Genomic DNA, 19,381 nt, shown 5'->3' on the forward strand with positions numbered 1-19,381 from the left:
TTTATTTTAGAGAGAGAGCGAGCAGGAGGAGGAGCAGAAGGAGAGGGACAAACAGACTCCCCATGGAGCACAGAGCCCCACACAGGGTTTGATCTTATGACCCTGAGATCATGACCCAAGAAGAAACCCAGAATTGTCCGCTTAGCAGATTGAGCCACCCAGGCACCCTGACAATTGCTTTTAAACATAATATATCTTGCATATCTTTCCATGTTGATACCTTATGGGCTAGGTATTATTCCTTATGGATGCCTAGTAGTAAGTCCTGGCCCCTTTGCTTATTTTTATATTAAAATTTTTGCCTAAGGGCAGCCCCGGTGGCCCAGCGGTTTAGTGCCACCTTTGGCCCAGGGCATGATCCTGGAGACCCCGGATCGAGTCCCACGTCGGGTTCTCTGCGTGGAGCCTGCTTCACCCTCTGCCTGTGTCTCTGCTTCTCTCTGTGTGTGTGTCTCTCACGAATAGGTAAATAAAATCTTAAAAAAAAAAAATTTTTGCCTAAGGCAGAACAACACAAGCAGCCTGGAAATGATAAAATCTCAACCATTACCCTGGGAGAAACCAGAGAAGACAAAATAGTCTGTAGTGACGCATTAAGTAAAGGAAATGCCTCCTTCCTCATACCACATACTGACTATAAACAGCAATAGGCTAAAATTATTGTCTTTAGGAAAGTGTACAAGTCTCCTGGCTCTTCTTTCCCATGATAGAGTGCATATACCTTAAGTCTTCTATCTGTATCACCCACTCTTAGTACATATGGGAGGAACACATTTTTTTAACTGCTATATTGGGTCTAGAGATAATAGATTTAAATGTAATTGAAGGCTTTTGTAGTAGAAGACACCAAATTGAAGACAGGTGTTTACCTCTCCAAATCAAATAGAAGCAATTAGAAAGAAGTACCAAGTAGATTCATTCATAAAATTAGTAGAAAGGGTGAGGATAAAGGACCAAGAGTTTGAGAAATTGAATGAATGCAGATGGGCTCCATCTGAAGGATCAGTCTTACGGGAGGGCACCAGGGCCCAGCAAATCTCAGGCAAAGCCTAGGTGAGGCAGAGGCAGAAGCCAATTTCCTGGAGGAAGCACCTTCACTCTCTAAGTATGGAGAGTGGAAGTGGGAAGATCACATCAAAGGAGCTGGTTATTTGAAATCTATTTGAGGGATGCCTCGGTGGCTCAGTTGGTGAAACATCTACCATCGGCTCAGGTCATGAACTCAGGGCTGTGGGATCAAGCCCCACATTGGGTTCCATGCTCAGCAGGGAGTCTGCTTCTCCCTCTCCCTCTGCTGCTCCCCACCTTGTGCACTCTCTCCCTCAAATAAATAAAATCTTGGGGATCCCTGGGTGGCTCAGCGGTTTGGTGCCTGCCTTCAGCCTAGGACGTGATCCGGGAGTCCCTGGATCAAGTCCCACGTCAGGCTCCCTGCATTCTCCCTCTGCCTGTGTCTCTGCGCCTATCTGTGTGTCTCTCATGAATAAATAAATAAAATCTTTAAAACAATTTTTAAAATCTTAAAAAAATAAAATAAAATCTATTTGAAAAATGGCTGAATAAGTGCATTTCTACCACCACCCTCCAACCGCCTCCCTCCCCCAGCTAGTTATCTCCGGATGAAAATGGACAGTGTTTCTCTGAAGAGATTAGGTGATGTGCTTGAAAGGGAGAGGGGTCCAGAAAGGGTGGGGGTGGGGGTTGGAATTGGTGCCTGTGGTAGAGAGTAAAAATAGCAACAAATGTTTCCCTTTCCTGAATCCCATTTTGCATGAAATTTGCATATCTTCTCAACAAGAGGTGGTCTGTTTCTTTTTTCTTGAATCTACCATATGACTTGCTTTAGTCAACAGGATATTGGCAAAACTAGTGCAAGCACAGGGTTGGAAGGTGCTTATGCACTGGGGCCTGTACTCTTGCTAGTCTTGGAAACCTGCTACTACCATGTGAACAAAACAGATGAGACTTAGGTCCCAATCATCCCTGTAGCCCCAACTGATGGCCAACCAACCCTTAGTGGTCCTGTCACCAAGACCACCAGCAGCAACTGACCACAGACACGTGACAGTCTAGCTGACGCAAGCAGGATGACCCAGCCCAAGCTGCCAATGCCTAACAACTGTTATTAAATAAATGGTTGTTGTTTTAAGCCTCTAAGCTTGTAGGGGTTTGTTTTACAGCAAAAGCTAACTGATAACCATGCCCCAGAATAGAGTTACTGGGTAGAGTGGCCATCAAAGTGGTTTGGTTAACAGTGATCTTTGGTGGTGATTACTGGAATATGGAAGCCCTAGGACAGAAATAGAAGCATGTCCCATTTCATGAAAAGAATTCTGGCAAACAAGGGCGCTTCGGTGGCTCAGTCGGTTAAGTGTCTGACTCTTGATTTCAGCTCAGATCTTGATCTCAGGATCCTGGGATTGAGTCTTACATCAGGATCCTCACTCAGAAGGAAGTCAGCTTTGGTTTCCCTCTCTCTCTGCCCCTCCCCAATGCTTACTTATGTTTTCTCAGTCTAAAAGAAATAAATAAAATATTTTAAAAAAAGAAAAGAATTCTGCCAATCGGGTCACCACGATAGTGTTACAGCCCCTCAGATCAGCCTGCTTCTCCTTCTGCCTATGTCTCTGCCTCTCTCTGTGTTTCTCATTAATAAATAAAAATTTTTAAATCTTTAAAAAATAAATGGAGTTTTGGCTTAAATCCAATGTATAGTAGGCCCAGTGGGTACACAAACTCATGCTGTGGTAATTTCCCCTGTTCCTGGGTTTTCAGTTGTAATAGAACCAGCAACTGGCCAAACATGCCAACTGGCTCCCTAACCTGTGCAGTGAGAATTTTTCTGTTAAGAAGGGCCAGATGGGGGCAGCCTGGCTGGCTCAGTGGTTTAGCGCCGCCTTTGGCCCAGGGTGTGATCCTGGAGACCGGGGATCCAGTCCAGTGTTGGGCTCCCTGCATGGAGTCTGTTTCTCCCTCTGCCTGAGTCTCTGCGCCTCTCTCTCTGTGTGTCTCTCATGAATAAAGAATCTTAAAAAAAAAAAGAAGGGCCAGATGGAAGGCTGGAACTGCCTTCCCCTTCCAATGACAGCACTCACAGCAAACATACAAAGCACTTATTTTCTGGCAGACATTCTTCCAAGCACTTTGCATATATTAACACATTACTCCTCAAAATAACATTACAAAAAAGCCCAACAACCCTACAAAGTAGGCACTATCATTGTACACCTTTACAGAAAAGGAAAATAAGGAATTGAAAGTTTAAGTCACTTACCCATTAGTAATTGGTGGAACCAGAAATGAAACCAGTAACTGGCTCCAGAGTCCATGCTCTTAACCCCTATGCTCTCCTTTCAAAAGAGTCAACTAAAACCAAGACTACAGGCATGGAAGACTCACAGAAATTAGGTTCATCTTCACGACTAAAAAATTCCAGGTTAGGGATCCCTGTCACATCCCCATTTGACATACCTGTTTGGCTCATGAAGAATACAGGGGGAACTAGAAATAGATATACTATATATTAATGGAGGATCATCGGGAGAAAGGCAGAGGCAAGGGACTCCCCAATCTTAAGAGTAAACTACCTAAGGTCCCCTGGGTGGCTCAGCGGTTGAGCATCTGCCTTCGGCCCAGGGTGTGATCCTGGAGTCCCGGGACCGAGTCCCACATCAGGCTCCCTGCATGGAGCCTGCTTCTCTCTCTTCCTATATCTCTACTTCTGTGTGTGTGTGTGTGTGTGTGTGTGTGTGTGTGTCTTTCATGAATGACTGAATAAAATCTTTTTTTTTTTTAAAAAAAAGAGTAAACTACTTAATTTTTTTTTTTAATTTTTTATTTATTTATGATAGAGAGAGAGAGAGGCAGAGACACAGGCGGAGGGAGAAGCAGGCTCCCGGGTCTCCAGGATCGCGCCCTGGGCCAAAGGCATGCGCCAAACCACTGCGCCACCCAGGGATCCCGAGAGTAAACTACTTAAAAAGGAAAAGCCCCTATCGTGTTATTCTACACCACCCTGGGAGGAGCCCTCCACCCCTGCCCACGTGAACAATGAATGACCTGATAGGTAGACGAGTGTGGGGACGAAAACCTCATAGGGTGGCAGGAGCATGGAGGGTGAATCAGATTAAAATGGTCCACCCACAACCTCATAAAAACTCCTAGGCTTAGAAATTCCAATCACAACCCTCTCTGGTCCTCCCTCTTCTGGAGCTTTGTACTATTGCTCAATAAACTTTACCTTGCTGCCTACTGCTCTTTGGCTCCTCTACATCTTTGTTGTTGCAAGTGGTGTGACCAAGAATGGAGGAAAAGAAATCCTGCAACACTATGACTTAGCTTTCAGCAGATTATGGGGGCATGTGTAAAGTTCATGAGCAGTGGTTCACTCTCCTCATGTGGCTTTGTCTCCCACACTGCCTTCCCCTTCTCAACCCACACATATGGTTTCATGGGGACTCTAATGGACTGATCTGGTGACCCTGCCAAATTCATCTGTTGAAATCTTCATCACTAGTATGATAGAATGTGACTGTATTTGGAGCTAAGGTCTTTAAACAGGTATTAAGGTGAAATGTGGTCACTGAGGTAAATCCTAATCTAATAAGACTGGTGTTCTTATAAGAAGAGGAAATTAGGACACAGGCCCAGAGGGAAGACTGTGTGAAGATACATGGAGAAACCAGCCAAGGAAAGAGACCTTCGGAAGAAACCAACTCTGCTGATATCTTATCTCTGACTTCTAACCTTCCAGGACTAGGAGAAAATAAATTTTAATTTCTACTTTGTAAACCACCTAGTCTGTGATATTTTGTTATGGGAGCCCTAGCAGACTAATGCAGGGACCTCTCTATAACTAGTTGTATTAGTGTTCTCTAGACAAATAGAACCAATAGGATATAGATAGATAGATAGATAGATAGATAGATAGATAGATAGATATAGATATAGATATAGATATATAAGAGGAGATTTATGATAGAGATTGTCTCACACACAAGGTTATAGAGGCCAAGAAGTCCCACAGTCTACTGTTTGAAAGCTGGAGAACTAGGAAAGCTAGTGGTGTAATTTAGCCCAAGTCCAAAGGCCTAAGAACTAGGAGCTTCATCCAATGTCTGAGAGCAGGAAAAGATGGACATCTCAGCTCAAGAAAATTGCATTTTCCTTCTCTTCACCTTACTGTTCCATTCAGGCCCTTGAAGGATTGGCAGCTGCTAGCCTCCATTGGTGAGGGTGATCTCTTTACTCAGTCACAAATTAAATGTTAATCTCTTCCAGAAACACTCTCATAGACAAACCTGAAATAATGTTTCACCAGCTATTTGGCCTCCCTTGGCCCAGCAAATAGACACAGAAAATTAACTATCGCACCAGTTGTTTGAAGAGTAGATGATTCAAAGCTATGTAAATACAGCTTGTGTGACATTGTACTGCTGTGGCATTATAACCCCACACACATAGCCCAGAGGACCGCAAAGAAGTAAAATCTTACCTGAGAACATAGTTTCAAGTGGTATATCTGGTTGTTCACTTTGCTTAGAAGGAGAAATGGCCTGATGTTCAGGGACTTGGAATGAACAAAATTTATAGTACTGGTGACAAGAAGGTTTGGGAAAAGTAATGTGTGGTTGGACCTCTAGGAATGGCCACAGAATATAAACACATTTGTATTCCATATAAATGCCCAATAGAGGTCATCAACTGTGATGAAGACACTCAATAATCATGTAAATAAGATGACTTGCATAAGAATGTCAACCTTTTCCCCCAACTACTCTGAAGCTTGCTCAGGGGCCCATGTACAAAGTGACAATGGTTGCAGAGATGGAATCTCTGCATGGGCTCAGTTATGTGTACTTCTCCTCATTGGGGCTGATCTGGCTATCAGAAAAGTTGAGTGTCCAATCCCAACCTGCCAATAGCAGAGGCTAGTGCCAAAACCCCCAACATATACCATTTTCCTGCTGTGGGAGGAGGCTCCAAGCAGCCATCTGGTGGCAGGATGATTAAATGGAGCCCCCTCCATCATGGAGGGGACTGCATGTGCATTTGCCTTCCCTGCCTGCGGCACCTCAACTGATACCACTTTCATGAGCATACTCACAAGTATGATATCTCATTCGACACTGCTTCTGACGATGGACCTCATTTTACAGCAAAAGAAGGCAAGAAAAAACTCAACAGAATTCACACTGGCCATACCTTACCCCGGTCATATCTTTTTTTTTTTTAAATCAGCTGGAAGGGTGGATTGCCTATTCAAGATCCATTTGCAAGGCTTTGATTTTAGGTTCTGCTGACTTAGAGGTCTGATGATTAGTCTACCAGTAGAAATTGATTTTCTGTTTTCAGGGGGACAGAGGAGGATCAGAGTGTTATTGCACTGGCTGTTTCTGAAGTAACTTTTATTATTTCCCTCCCCCTGCCTCCTCCCTCTTAAGTACCTTTAATTCAAAATAATCAATATGCCAAAGTGGCATATTTTGGAGCAGTCTGCCCTGAACCCCATCTTTTTTTAAAGGTCTTCCCTATACCCAACATGGGGCTTGAACTCAAAACCTCAAGGTTAAGAGTGGTGCGTCTACCAACTAAGCCAGCCAGGTGCCCTGAGCCCCATCATTATTGTTGCTTCCATTGTTGTTATTTAGAATTTTAAGTGTGGAAAAAGATTGTATATGCACTCATCATGACTTGAATCTAAACTATTCCTGAAAATATGCTGGAGGCCACATTTTTGGATAGCAAAACTCTGTTTTCTTAATTTAAATGGGAAAAATAAAGTTTCTCATCTCATCTAAATCAGTTTTCCTAAATGTCACCAAAATATCAAAGTTTTCTGCATGATATAAAGCACTTATAACCCAACCATCTAGTTATTTAATATTTCATGAACTCACTGATTTATAGGTATGTAGTATGATGCAGTATGACAATATCATACAGTATGGAATATGAATTATACTCTCCTTTCACACTGCAGGAAACACAGTCTAACATATATAGGATCATGTCTTAAGTTTGCATTTCAGCTATTTTATTTTGTAAATTATCATACTATAATGTAACAATGTGGTAGTGAAGAAAAGATAAACACACATATCAATGGAACAAAATAGATTTGAGAAACAGAACTACACACGTATGGCTAACTGATATGTTACAAAGATGAAGAAGCAATTCCATGGAGAAAGGATACCTTTTAGCAAACATGTTGAAATAATTGAACGTCAACAGGCAAAAAAAGAAAAAAATTACTCGACCTAAAAATGACACCTTATTTAAAAAATTCATTAAAACTGGATTATAAATCTAAATGTCAAACATAAAACTGTAAAAATTCTTTTTTAAGATTTTATTTATTTATTTATTAACTTATTTATTTTCACTTTTAAAAAATTAGTTTCAGAGGTAGAGTTTAGTGATTCATTAGTTGCATATAACACCCAGTGCTCATTATATCACATGTCCCCCCCTTCATGCCTGTCACCCAGGTACCCTATCTCCCCAGCTCCCTCCCCTTCAGTGACCCTCAGTTTGTTTCCTAGAGTTGACAGTCTCTTATGGTTTCTCTCCCTCTCTGATTTAATTTATTTTATTCTCCCCCTTATTCTATGATCCTGTTTTGTTTCTTGAATTTCACATATGGGTGAAATCATATAATTGTCTTCCTCTGATTGAGTTATTTCACTTAGCATAATACCTTCTAGTTCCAACCATGTCATTGCAAATGATAAGATCTGATTTTTTTGATGGTTGAGTAATATTCCATTGTGTATATATACCACTTCTTCTTTATCCATTCATCTGTTGATGGACATCTGGGCTCTTTCCATATTATGGCTATTTTGGACATTGCTGCTACAAATTGTTTATTTTTTAAAAAAGATTTTTATGTATGTATTTATTTGAGAGAGAGAAAAAAAAAATGTGAGGGCAGGGGAGGAGCAGAGGGAGAGGGACACACATATTCTGCCAGTTGCGTATCCCGATGTGGGGCTTGATCTTACCACTCTGAGATCATGATCTGAGCTGAAACCAATAGTCAGATGCTCAACTGACTGAGCCACCTGGGGGTCCCAAAACTGTAAAACTTTTTAGAAGCAAGAACAGGAAAAGCTGTGTGTGACCTGGGACTGGACAGAGAATTTTTATATGTGATATAAAAGTATGATCCACAAAAGAAATAACTGATAGATTGGGCTTTATCAAAATTAAAAACTTGTACTTCTTAGAAGTCACTCGTAAGGAAATGAAAAGACTAGGTATTGTCAGGAATTCTATAGGATATGAGATTTTATCCTACTTATCAGCTAAAAGGCTAATTTCTTACTGCTTTGTGGATGCTGGAAAAAGAAATGAGAATCCAGAGTCTGATAAAATGGCAAAGCAGAAGCTAGAGGATATAGAGTGCTTTTTGTGGTTCACTGAGTGCCTTACATTCATTGAGGGGATGCAACGGGCCAGTCATCAGTGTTGGCACGTGCAGTGGGCTACAGTATAGGAGAGGATTAGCAAGCTTGGGGAATTCGCTAGTTTTACAACAGATGGAAAAAGGCCCACTCTTGTAGGGGAAGAAATCACCTCATTCTTCAGGGCTGTTAACCCTAATGCAAAAACAATCCTGAAAAATGGCCAGGAAAAGAGTAGTCAGGGTCAGCCATCTTGGCATGCCCAATAAAAAAAGTGTGAAAGAATCACAACCCATGGTGCATTGACTCTCCTGAAACTGCAACTGTTGCTCTATCATTTTCTTAGTCAACTCTGAATTATACTAAAGATTTTATTTCACAGAAAAAGAGAGTGAGCAGAAGCAGTGGGAACAGAAGAGGGAGTGGCAGGCCAAGGGCGAAGATGAAGCAGGGTGAGGACAGGGAGAAGCAAGACGAGGGCAAGGGAGAAGCAGGCTGAGGGAGAGGGAGAAGGAAGCCGAGATCAAGTGAATAGGTGGCTGAGGTCAAGGAAGATGAAGTGCAAGGATGAGGCAGAAGCAGTCCAAGTTTGAGGGCCAAGGAGGCCAAGGTCAAGTGAAAAGGAGCCTTTGGTTGAGGTAGAAGGAGTCCCAGGTCAAGTGACAAGGAGGCCCAGGGAGAGAGAGAAGGAGGCCGAGGTTGAGGGAGGAGGCTGAAGTCAAGGTAGATGGAGGCTGAGGTCTAGGAAATAGGAGCCCGAGGTTGAGAAAGAAAGAGGTCTAGGGAGTAGGTGGCCAAGGACATGGGAGAAGGAGCCTGAGACCCAGGGTGAGAGAAAAGGAGGCCCAGGGTGAGGGAGAAGGAGGCTGCAGTCGATGGAGAAGAGGTCAAGATAGAGTGAGTAGATGGCCTAGGTTGTGGGAGAAGGAGAGTGAGCTCGAGGCAAAAGGAGGCTGAGGTCCATGGAAAAGAAGGTCCAGGTTGAGGGAGAAGGAGGCGCAGGTCGAGGGATAAGCAGTCCAAGGTCAATGATGGAGCAATGTAAGAGAGAGGGAGAAGCAGGCCGAGGTCAAGGGACAAGGAGGCTAATGGGGAGGGAAAGGAGGCCAAAAGCTACAGAGAAGGAGGCCAAGTCAAATGGAGAAGGTGGCCAATGTCAAGGGAAAAGGGGCCCAAGTTCGATGGCGAAACAGCCTGAAGGAAAGGGAAGAAGAGGCCGAGGTTGATGGAGAAGGAGGCTGAGGGAGAGAGCAAGGTGACTGAGGTCAAAGCAGCAGGAGGCCGAGGTCTAGAGAAAAGGATGCCCAGGTCGAAGGAGGAGGCCAAGGTCTAGAGAGAAAGTGGCTGAGGTTGAAGGACAAACAGGTGGAGGGAGAGAGAAAGGTAGCCATGGGCAAGAGACAAGCAGCCCAAGGTCAAGGGTGAAGTAGGATGAGGTTGAGGATATTGGCGTTCCATGTTGAAGGAGAAGCTGGCGGAGGTCAAGGGAGTAGGTGGCTGAGTTCGAGGAAGAATGAGGTCAAGGTTGGGGCAGGAGGAGGCCAAGGTCACAGTAGTAGGAGGCCAAGGTCGATGGAGAACAGGCTGAGGTCAAGGAAGAAGGAAGCCTAGGGCAATGTACAGTGAGGCGGAGGGTGAGGAAGAAGTTGGTGGATGGGTAGGGAGAAGGTGGCCGAATTCTAGTGAGAAGCAGGCTGAAGTTGAAGCAGTAGGTGGCTGAGTTCCAGGGATAATGTGGCTGAGGTCAAGGCAGTAGGTGGCTGAGGATGAGGGAGAAGGAGTCCAAGGGCAGATGGAGAAGGTAATCAAGGTCGAGGGAGAAGCGGGTGGAGGGAGAGGCATCAGGAGTCTGAGATCGAGGGAAAAAGAGGGCACGGCAGAGGGAAATGTGGCCAAGTCAAAGGACAAGATAGCCGATGTGGAGAAACAAGGTGGCCAAGGTCTAGAGAAAGGATAGAGGTCACAGAAGAAGGATACCAAGAGTGAGGGAAAAGGAGCCTGAGGTCAAGTGGAAGCAGGCCAAGGTTGATGGAGAAGCAGTCCGAGGTCAAGGGAGAAGGAGACCAAATTCGAGAGAGAAATAGGCCCAGGTGGAGGGAGAAGGAGGTTGAAGTTGAGGAAGAGAGAGGTGGAGGGAGAAGGTGATGGAGGCCGAGGTCAAGGCAAATGGAGGCCAAGGTCGAGGGAGGAGCTCAAGGGCAACGGAGAAGGAAGCCAAGTGCAGATGGAGAAGGTAGCCAAATTTTAGGGAGAAGCAGGCCAAGGTTGAGGGAGAAGGTGGCCAAGGTCAAGGGAGAAGGAGGACAAGGGCTAGGGAAAAGGTGGCCGTTTGTAGGTGAGAAACAGGCCGAGGTCTGGTGAGAAAGAGGCTGATGTGTAGGGAGAAGTAGGTTGATACCCTGAGAGAAGGTTCAGAGGTCGAGGTAGAAGGATGTGAAGGGCTAGGGAAAAGGAGGCCAAGCGGAAGGTGGAAGGAGGCCATCGGGAGAGAAGGAGCCTGAGGTCGAGAGGGAAAATATGCAAGGTGGAAGGAAAAGCAGGTGGAGGGTGAGGGAGATGTAGGCCAGGGTCGAGGGAGAAGGAGTTGGAGGGTAAGTGACCCTGACAGTCTCATAAGCATTCAGAGTTGGTTTGCACAGTTTGTCACCCCAAAGAAAATTCTTTCTTCTTTTTCTTAGTAATTCTACACCCAGCGTGGGGCTCAAACTCATGACCTTGAGATCAAGAGTCACATGCTCTTCCAACTAAGCCAGCCAGGTGCCCCAAGAGAGGTGTCTTTAATTTGCCAGTCTGGGGCAGCCCGGGTGGCTCAGCGGTTTAGTGCCTGCCTTCGGCCCAGGGTGTGATCCTGGAGTCCCGGGATCGAGTCCCATGTCGGGTTCCCTGCATGGAGCCTGCTTCTTCCTCTGCCTGTGTCTCTGCCTCTCACTCTCTGTGTGTCTCTCATGAATAAATAAATAAAATCTTTAAAAAAATAATTTGCCAGTCTGTACTATTTATTTATTTATTTATTTATTTATTTATTTATTTATTACTTTATTTATTTATTTTCTTTAAAATTATTATTATTGGGGGATCCCTGGGTGGCGCAGCGGTTTGGCACCTGTCTTTGGCCCAGGGCGGATCCTGGAGACCCGGGATCGAGTCCCACGTCGGGCTCCCGGTGCATGGAGCCTGCTTCTCCCTCTCCCTCTGCCTGTGTCTCCGCCTCTCTCTCTCTCGCTCTGTGTATCTCTGATGAATAAATAAATAAAATCTTTAAAAAAATAAAATAAAATAAAATAAAATAAAATAAAATAAAATAAAATAAAATAATTATTATTATATTTTGGTACTCTTTCATGTGGCTGATCAAATGGCTAGGTCATCAGCAATAGCCCCAGAATGAGCAAAAATATAACCAGCTTCATCTCGGGGATGGGCAGAGGGGAGTTGGCCAAACGTGTGAGAGCAGCTGAGTCCTGCCCATTGAGCAAGAGCGTGGAATGCTGCCAACAGGGCTGTTGATTTGTTGTAGTTCTGATGTGCCAACCACCAGGATATAATGTATGCAGTGACAGCTCTGGACATCAGAGGACAAAGGCACTCACACTAGATGCCGATAGCCAGCCCCTTCACACACACACTGTGACAAGTAGCAGGGGCTTTTGTCCTGCTAGCAATTCTCCACTTGCGTTGGTGTCCTCAATGAGAGATTCTCTTCCGACGCTTTTTGAGCATCTGTAATACAAGGCTAGGACACATCTCTGTCTTTATACACTTTCACAACAGTAGATTGAATTGGCACAGAGGGCCCTGTCCACAAGGTCACTTGAACTGCATTCCTTCACTGAGAGCTTTGCTCAAACCCTATCGATTGAATCTGGGCTCTTTTTGTGCCCTATGGGGACATGGGCCAAGGAGTGGAATGGTAACTCTGAGCCTTCTGCCCGGGAGAAGGGAACCAGGAGGGACAGGACTGGAGGGGGCCAGCTTGAGGGAAAGGGCTTGAACTTTTTCTCCCTCATCTCCTGGCCCCAGGAGGTACCTGCCCATCTACCTCTTCCCCCTGTGCTTCCTCACAGGCCACAGCTCTAGCTGGGACACCTCATGCTCTTGGCCGACTCCTCGACCAGTGTCCTCTGCTGCCAGAGGACAAGGTAGGACAGTGACTTGGATGCCTGTTGCAAACCATCATAAGAGTTTAAGTCCCGGTACACCTAGGTGGCTTAGCGGTTGAGCATCTGCCTTCGGCTCAGGTTATGATCCCGGGGTCCTGGGATAGAGTCCTGCATCGGGCTCCCCATGGGGAGCCTGCTTCTCCCTCTGGCTATGTCTCTGCCTTTCTGTCTGTGTTTCTCATGAATAAGTAAAATCTTAAAAAGACTAAATTTCTGGGGGAGGTTGAAACTGCAATTAGGTAAGGCAGGAAGCCCCAGTTTGGGAACTTGGTCTAACTGACACCATTTTGGGCCTGTGGTTTTCTTAAGAACACATTATGAGGGGCACCTGGGTGGAGTTGGTCAAGTGTCTGCCTTTAGCTTGGGTCATGGTCCCGGTCCCGGTGTTCTGGAATGGAGCTCTGCATTGGGCTCCCTGCTCAGTAGGGAGCCTGCATCTCCCTCTCTCTGCTGTTCCTCCTGCTTGTGCTCGCTCTCTCTCTCTCTCTGTCAAATAAATGAATAAATACAATCTTTAAAAAAAGAACACATTATTAAACTTGTTTTTCTGCAGTTTAACCTGTCTCAACTGAGAAAGAATGCACTGAGAAGATAAGAAAATGGACATTTATTTGGGCAATTAAAATTGCAGTTTGGGAGACACTAATTCTGGTAGAAACCAGACTCAATGTTCCAAGGAAGACAAAGAGGGGGCTGGGTTAGAAAGGTGAGAAGTGACAACTGTAGCTCTCATTTAGGTCCTCCATACAAAACAGGGATCGAAACTAACTGAACTAAACAAAAGAAAAAGGAAAAGAAAGAAAGAAACTTGTTGAACTGGGATTGGTTGGATTTATTTGCCAATGAGGGACTGAAATTTGTGAAAGGCATTGGCTTTCGAAGTGAAGAATGCAGATAATCTAGTTGCCATGGTGAGGAGGGAATTAAGGCCAGGCCCAGAGCTGTACCTACCTGAAAAGGTTTATTTATTCTTTTTCTTTCCTTCAATTTATTTTTAATGTAATTTCTATATATTCTTTTTTTTGTATATTTTTATTGGAGTTTTATTTGCCAACATATAGTATAACACCCAGTGTTCATCCCATCAAGTGCCCCCCACAGTGCCCATCATCCAGTCACCCCCCCGCACACCTCCCTTTCCACCACCCCTTGTTCGTTTCCCAGAGTTAGGAGTCTCCCATGTTCTGTCACCCTCACTGATATTTCCCACTCAATTCCCCTCCTTTCCCCTATAATCCCTTTCACTTTTGTATTCTGGGAATGAATGAAACCATATAATGTTTGTCCTTATCCAATTGATTTACTTCACTCAGCATAATACCCTCCAGTTCTATACACGTTGAAGCAAATGGTGGGTATTTGTTGTTTCTGATGGCCGAGTAATATTCCATTGTATACATAAACCACATCTTCTTTATCCATTCATCTTTTGATGGACAATGAGGCTCCTTCCACAGTTTGGCTATTTTGGACATTGATGCTATAAACATTGGGGTGCAGGTGTCCCGCCATTTCACTGCATCTGTAGCTTTGGGGCAAATCCCCAGCAGTGCAATTGCTGAGTCATAGGGTAGCTCTATTTTTAATACTTTGAGGATCCTCCACACAGTTTTCCAGCATGGTGGTACCAGTTCACATTCCCATCAACAATGCAAGAGCGTTCCCCTTCCTCCACATCCTCTCCAACATTTGTTGTTTCCCGTCTTGTTAATTTTCATCATTTTCACTGGCTTGAGGTGGTATGTCATTGCGGTGTTGATTTATATTTCCCTGATGGCCAGTGATGTGGAGCATTTTCTCATGTGCTTGTTGGCCATGTGTATGTCTTCCTCTGTGAAATTTCTGTTCATGTCTTTTGCTCATTTCATGATTGGATTGTTTTTCTTTGCTGTTGAGTTTAAGAAGTTCTTTATAGATTTTGGATACTAGCCCTTTATCTGATAGGTCATTTGCAAATATCTTCTCCCATTCTGTAGGTTGTCTTTTAGTTTTGTTGACTGTTTCTTTTGCTGTGCAGAAGTTTTTTTTTTTTTTTTTTAAAGATTTTATTTATTTATTCATGAGAGACAGAGAGAGAGAGAGGCAGGCAGAGACACAGGCAGAGGGAGAAGCAGGCTCCATGCAGGGAGCCCGACATGGGACTCGATCCCGGGTCCTTAGGATCAGGCCCAGGCTGAAGGCGGCGCTAAACCGCTGAGCCACCCGGGCTGCCCCTGTGCAGAAGTTTTTATCTTGATTAAGTCCCAATAATTCATTTTTGCTTTTGTTTCCGTTGCCTTCATAGATGTATCTTGCAAGAAGTTGCTGTGGCCAAGTTCAAAAAGGGTGTTGCCTGTGTTCTCCTCTAGGAGTTTGATGGATTCTTGTCTCACATTTAGATCTTTCATCCATTTTGAGTTTATCTTTGTGTATGGTGTAAGAGAATGGTCCAGTTTCATTCTTCTACACGTGGCTGTCCAATTTTCCCAGCACCATTTATTGAAGAGACTGTCCTTTTTCCAGTGGATAGTCTTTCCTGCTTTGTCAAATATTAGTTGACCATAGAGTTGAGGGCCCATTTATGGGTTCCCTATTCTGTTCCATTGATCTATGTGTCTGTCTTTGTGCCAGTAACACACTGTCTTGATAATCACAGCTTTGTAGTACAACCTGAAATCTGGCATTGTTATGCCCCTGGCTCTGGTTTTCTTTTTCAATATTCCCTCGGTATTCGGGGTCTTTTCTGATTCCACACAAATCTTAAGATGATTTGTTCCAACTCTCTGAAGAAAGTCCATGGCATTTTGATAGGGATTGCAGTAAATGTGTAAACTGTCCTGGGTAGCATTGATATTTTCACAATATTAATTCTTCCAACCCCTGAGCATGGAATATTTTTCCATCTCTTTATGTCTTCCTCAGTGTCTTTCAGAAGTGTTCTGTCGTTTTTAGGGTATAGATCATTTTCCTCTTTGGTTAGGTTTATTCCTAGGTATCGTATGCTTTTGGGTGCAATTGCAAATGGCATTGACTCCTTCATTTCTCTTTCTTCAATCTGATTGTTAGAGTATAGAAATGCCACTGATTTCTGGGCATTGATTTTGTATCCTGCCACACTGCCGAATTGCTCTATGAGTTCTAGCAATCTTGGGGTGGAGTCTTTAGGGTTTTCTATGTACAGTATCATGTCATCTGCAAAGAGGGAGAGTTTGACTTCTTCTTTGTTAATTTGAATGCCTTTTATTTCTCTTTGTTGCCTGATTGTTGATTCTAGGACTTCCAGTACTATGTTGAATAGCAGTGGTGACAGTGGGCATCCCTGTCTTGTTCCTGATCTTAGGGGAAAGGCTCCCAGTGTTTCCCCATTGAGAATGATATTTGCAGTGGACTTTTTGTAGATGGCTTTTAAGATGCTGAGGAATGTTCCCTCTATCCCTACACTCTGAAGAGTTTCTTTTTAATAATAAATTTATTTTTTATTGGTGTTCAATTTGCCAACATACAGAGTAACACCCAGTGCTCATCCCGTCAAGTGCCCCCCTCAGTGCCTGTCACCCATTCACCCCCAACCCCCGCCCTCCTCCCCTTCCACCACCCCTAGTTCGTTTCCCAGAGTTAGGAGTCTTCATGTTCCGTCTCCCTTTCTGATATTTCCTACCCATTTCTTCTCCCTTCCCTTCTATTCCCTTTCCCTATTATTTATATTCCCCAAATGAATGAGACCATATAATGTTTTTCCTTCTCCAATTGACTTATTTCACTCAGCCTAATACCCTCCAGTTCCATCCACGTTGAAGCAAATGGTGGGTGTTTGTCATTTCTAATGGCTGAGTAATATTCCATTGTGTACATAAACCACATCTTTATCCATTCATCTTTCGATGAACACCGAGGCTCCTTCCACAGTTTGGCTATTTTGGACATTGCTGCTATAAACATTGGGGGGCAGGTGTCCCGGCGTTTCATTGCATCTGCATCTTTGGGATAAATCCCCAGCAGGGCAATTGCTGGGTCATAGGGCAGGTCTATTTTTAACTCTTTGAGGAACCTCCACACAGTTTTCCAGAGTGGCTGCACCAGTTCACATTCCCACCAACAGTGTACGAGGGTTCCCTTTTCTCCGCATCCTCTCCAACATTTGGGGTTTCCTGCCTTGTTAATTTTCCCCATTCTCACTGGTGTGAGGTGGTATCTCATTGTGGTTTTGATTTGTATTTCCCTGATGGCAAGTGATGCAGAGCATTTTCTCATGTGCATGTTGGCCATGTCTATGTCTCCCTCTGTGAGATTTCTGTTCATGTCTTTTGCCCATTTCATGATTGGATTGTTTGTTTCTTTGCTGTTGAGTTTACTAAGTTCTTTATAGATCTTGGAAACTGGCCCTTTATCTGATACGTCATTTGCAAATATCTTCTCCCATTCTGTAGGTTGTCTTTTAATTTTGTTGACTGTATCCTTTGCTGTGCAAAAGCTTCTTATCTTGATGAAGTCCCAATAGTTCATTTTTGCTTTTGTTTCTTTTGCCTTCGTGGATGTATCTTGCAAGATGTTACTGTGGCCGAATTCAAAAAGGGTGTTGCCTGTGTTCTCCTCTAGGATTTTGATGGAATCTTGTCACATTAAGATCTTTCATCCATTTTGAGTTTATCTTTGTGTATGGGGCAAGAGAGTGGTCTAGTTTCCTTCTTCTGCATGTGGATGTCCAATTTTCCCAGCACCATTTATTGAAGAGACTGTCCTTTTTCCAGTGGATAGTCTTTCCTCCTTTATCAAGTATTAGTTGACCATAAAGTTGAGGGTCCACTTCTGGATTCTCTATTCTGTTCCATTGATCTATGTGTCTGTTTTTGTGCCAGTACCACACTGTCTTGATGACCACAGCTTTGTAGTAACACCTGAAATCTGGCATTGTGTTGCCCCCAGCTATGGTTTTCTTTTTTAAAATTCCCCTGGCTATCGGGGTCTTTTCTGATTCCACACAAATCTTAAAATAATTTGTTCTAACTCTCTGAAGAAAGTCCATGGTATTTTGATAGGGATTGCATTAAACGTGTAAATTGCCCTGGGTAACACTGACATTTTCACAATATTAATTCTTCCAATCCATGAGCATGGAATATTTTTCCATCTCTTTGTGTCTTCCTCAATTTCTTTCAGAAATGTTCTATAGTTTTTAGGGTATAGATCCTTTACCTCTTTAGTTAGGTTTATTCCTAGGTATCTTATGCTTTTGGGTGCAATTGTAAATGGGAGTGACTCCTTAATTTCTCTTTCTTCAGTCTGATTGTTAGAGTATAGAAATGCCACTGACTTTTGGGCATTGATTTTGTATCCTGCCACACTGCCAAATTGCTGTATGAGTTCTAGCAATCTTGGGGTGGAGACATTAGGGTTTTCTATGTACGGTATCATGTCATCAGCAAAGAGGGAGAGATTGACTTCTTTGCCAATCTGAATGCCTTTAATGTTTTTTTGTTGTCTGATTGCTGAGGCTAGGACTTCTAGTACTATCTTGAATAGCAGTGGTGAGAGTGGACATCCCTGTCTTGTTCCTGATCTTAGGGGAAAGGCTCCCAGTGCTTCCCCATTGAGAATTATATTTTCTGTAGGTTTTTCGTAGATGGCTTTTAAGATGTTGAGGAATGTTCCCTCTTTCCCTACACTCTGAAGAGTTTTGATCAGGAATGGATGCTGTATTTTGTCAAATGCTTTCTCTCCATCTATTGAGAGGATCATATGGTTCTTGGTTTTTCTCTTGCTGATATGATGAATCACATTGATTGTTTTACAAATGTTGAACCAGCCTTGTGTCCTGGGAATAAATCCTACCTGGTCATGGTGAATAATTTTCTTAATGTACTGTTGTATCCTATTGGCTAGTATCTTTTTGAGAATCTTTGCATCCATGTTCATCAGGGATATTGGTCTATAATTCTTTTTGGTGGGGTCTTTGTCTGGTTTTGGAATTAAGGTGATGCTGCCCTCATAGAATGAATTTGGAAGTACTCCATCTCTTTCTATCTTTCCAAACAGCTTTAGTAGAATAGGTATGGTTTCTTCTTTAAACGTTTGATAGAATTCCCCAGGGAAGCCATCTAGCCCTGGACTTTTGTGTCTTGGGAGGTTTTTGATGACTGCTTCAATTTCCTCCCTGGTTATTGGCCTTTTCAGGTTCTTCATTTCTTCCTGTTCCAGTTTTGGTAATTTGTGGTTTTCCAGAAATGCGTCTGTTTCTTCTAGGTTGCCTAATTTATTGGCGTACAGCTGTTCATAATATGTTTTTAAAATCGTTTGTATTTCCTTGGTATTGGTAGTGATCTCTCCTTTCTCATTCATGATTTTATTAATTTGAGTCTTCTCTCTCTTCTTTTTAATACGGGTGGCTAATGGTTTGTCTATCTTATTAATTCTTTCAAAGAACCAACTGCTGGTTTTGTTGATCTGTTCCACAGTTCTTCTGGTCTCGATTTTGTTGAGTTCTGCTCGAATTTTTATTAACTCTCTTCTTCTGCTGGGTGTAGGATCTATTTGCTGTTTTTTCTCTAGCTCCGTTAGGTGTAAGGTGAGCTTTTGTATTTGAGTTCTTTCCAGTTTTTGGATGGATGCTTGTATTGCGATGTATTTCCCCCTCAGGACTGTTTCTTCTGTATCCCAAAGATTTTGAACGGTTGTATCTTCATTCTCATTAGTTTCCATGAAACTTTTTAATTCTTCCTTAATTTCCTGGTTGACCCTTTCATCTTTTAGCAAGATGGTCCTTAACCTCCATGTGTTTGAGCTCCTTCCAAACTTCTTGTTGTGATTTAGTTCTAATTTCAAGGCATTATGGTC

The sequence above is a fragment of the Vulpes vulpes genome, chromosome X (genome assembly GCF_048418805.1).
Source record: "Vulpes vulpes isolate BD-2025 chromosome X, VulVul3, whole genome shotgun sequence".
NCBI classification, from domain to species: Eukaryota; Metazoa; Chordata; class Mammalia; order Carnivora; family Canidae; genus Vulpes; species Vulpes vulpes.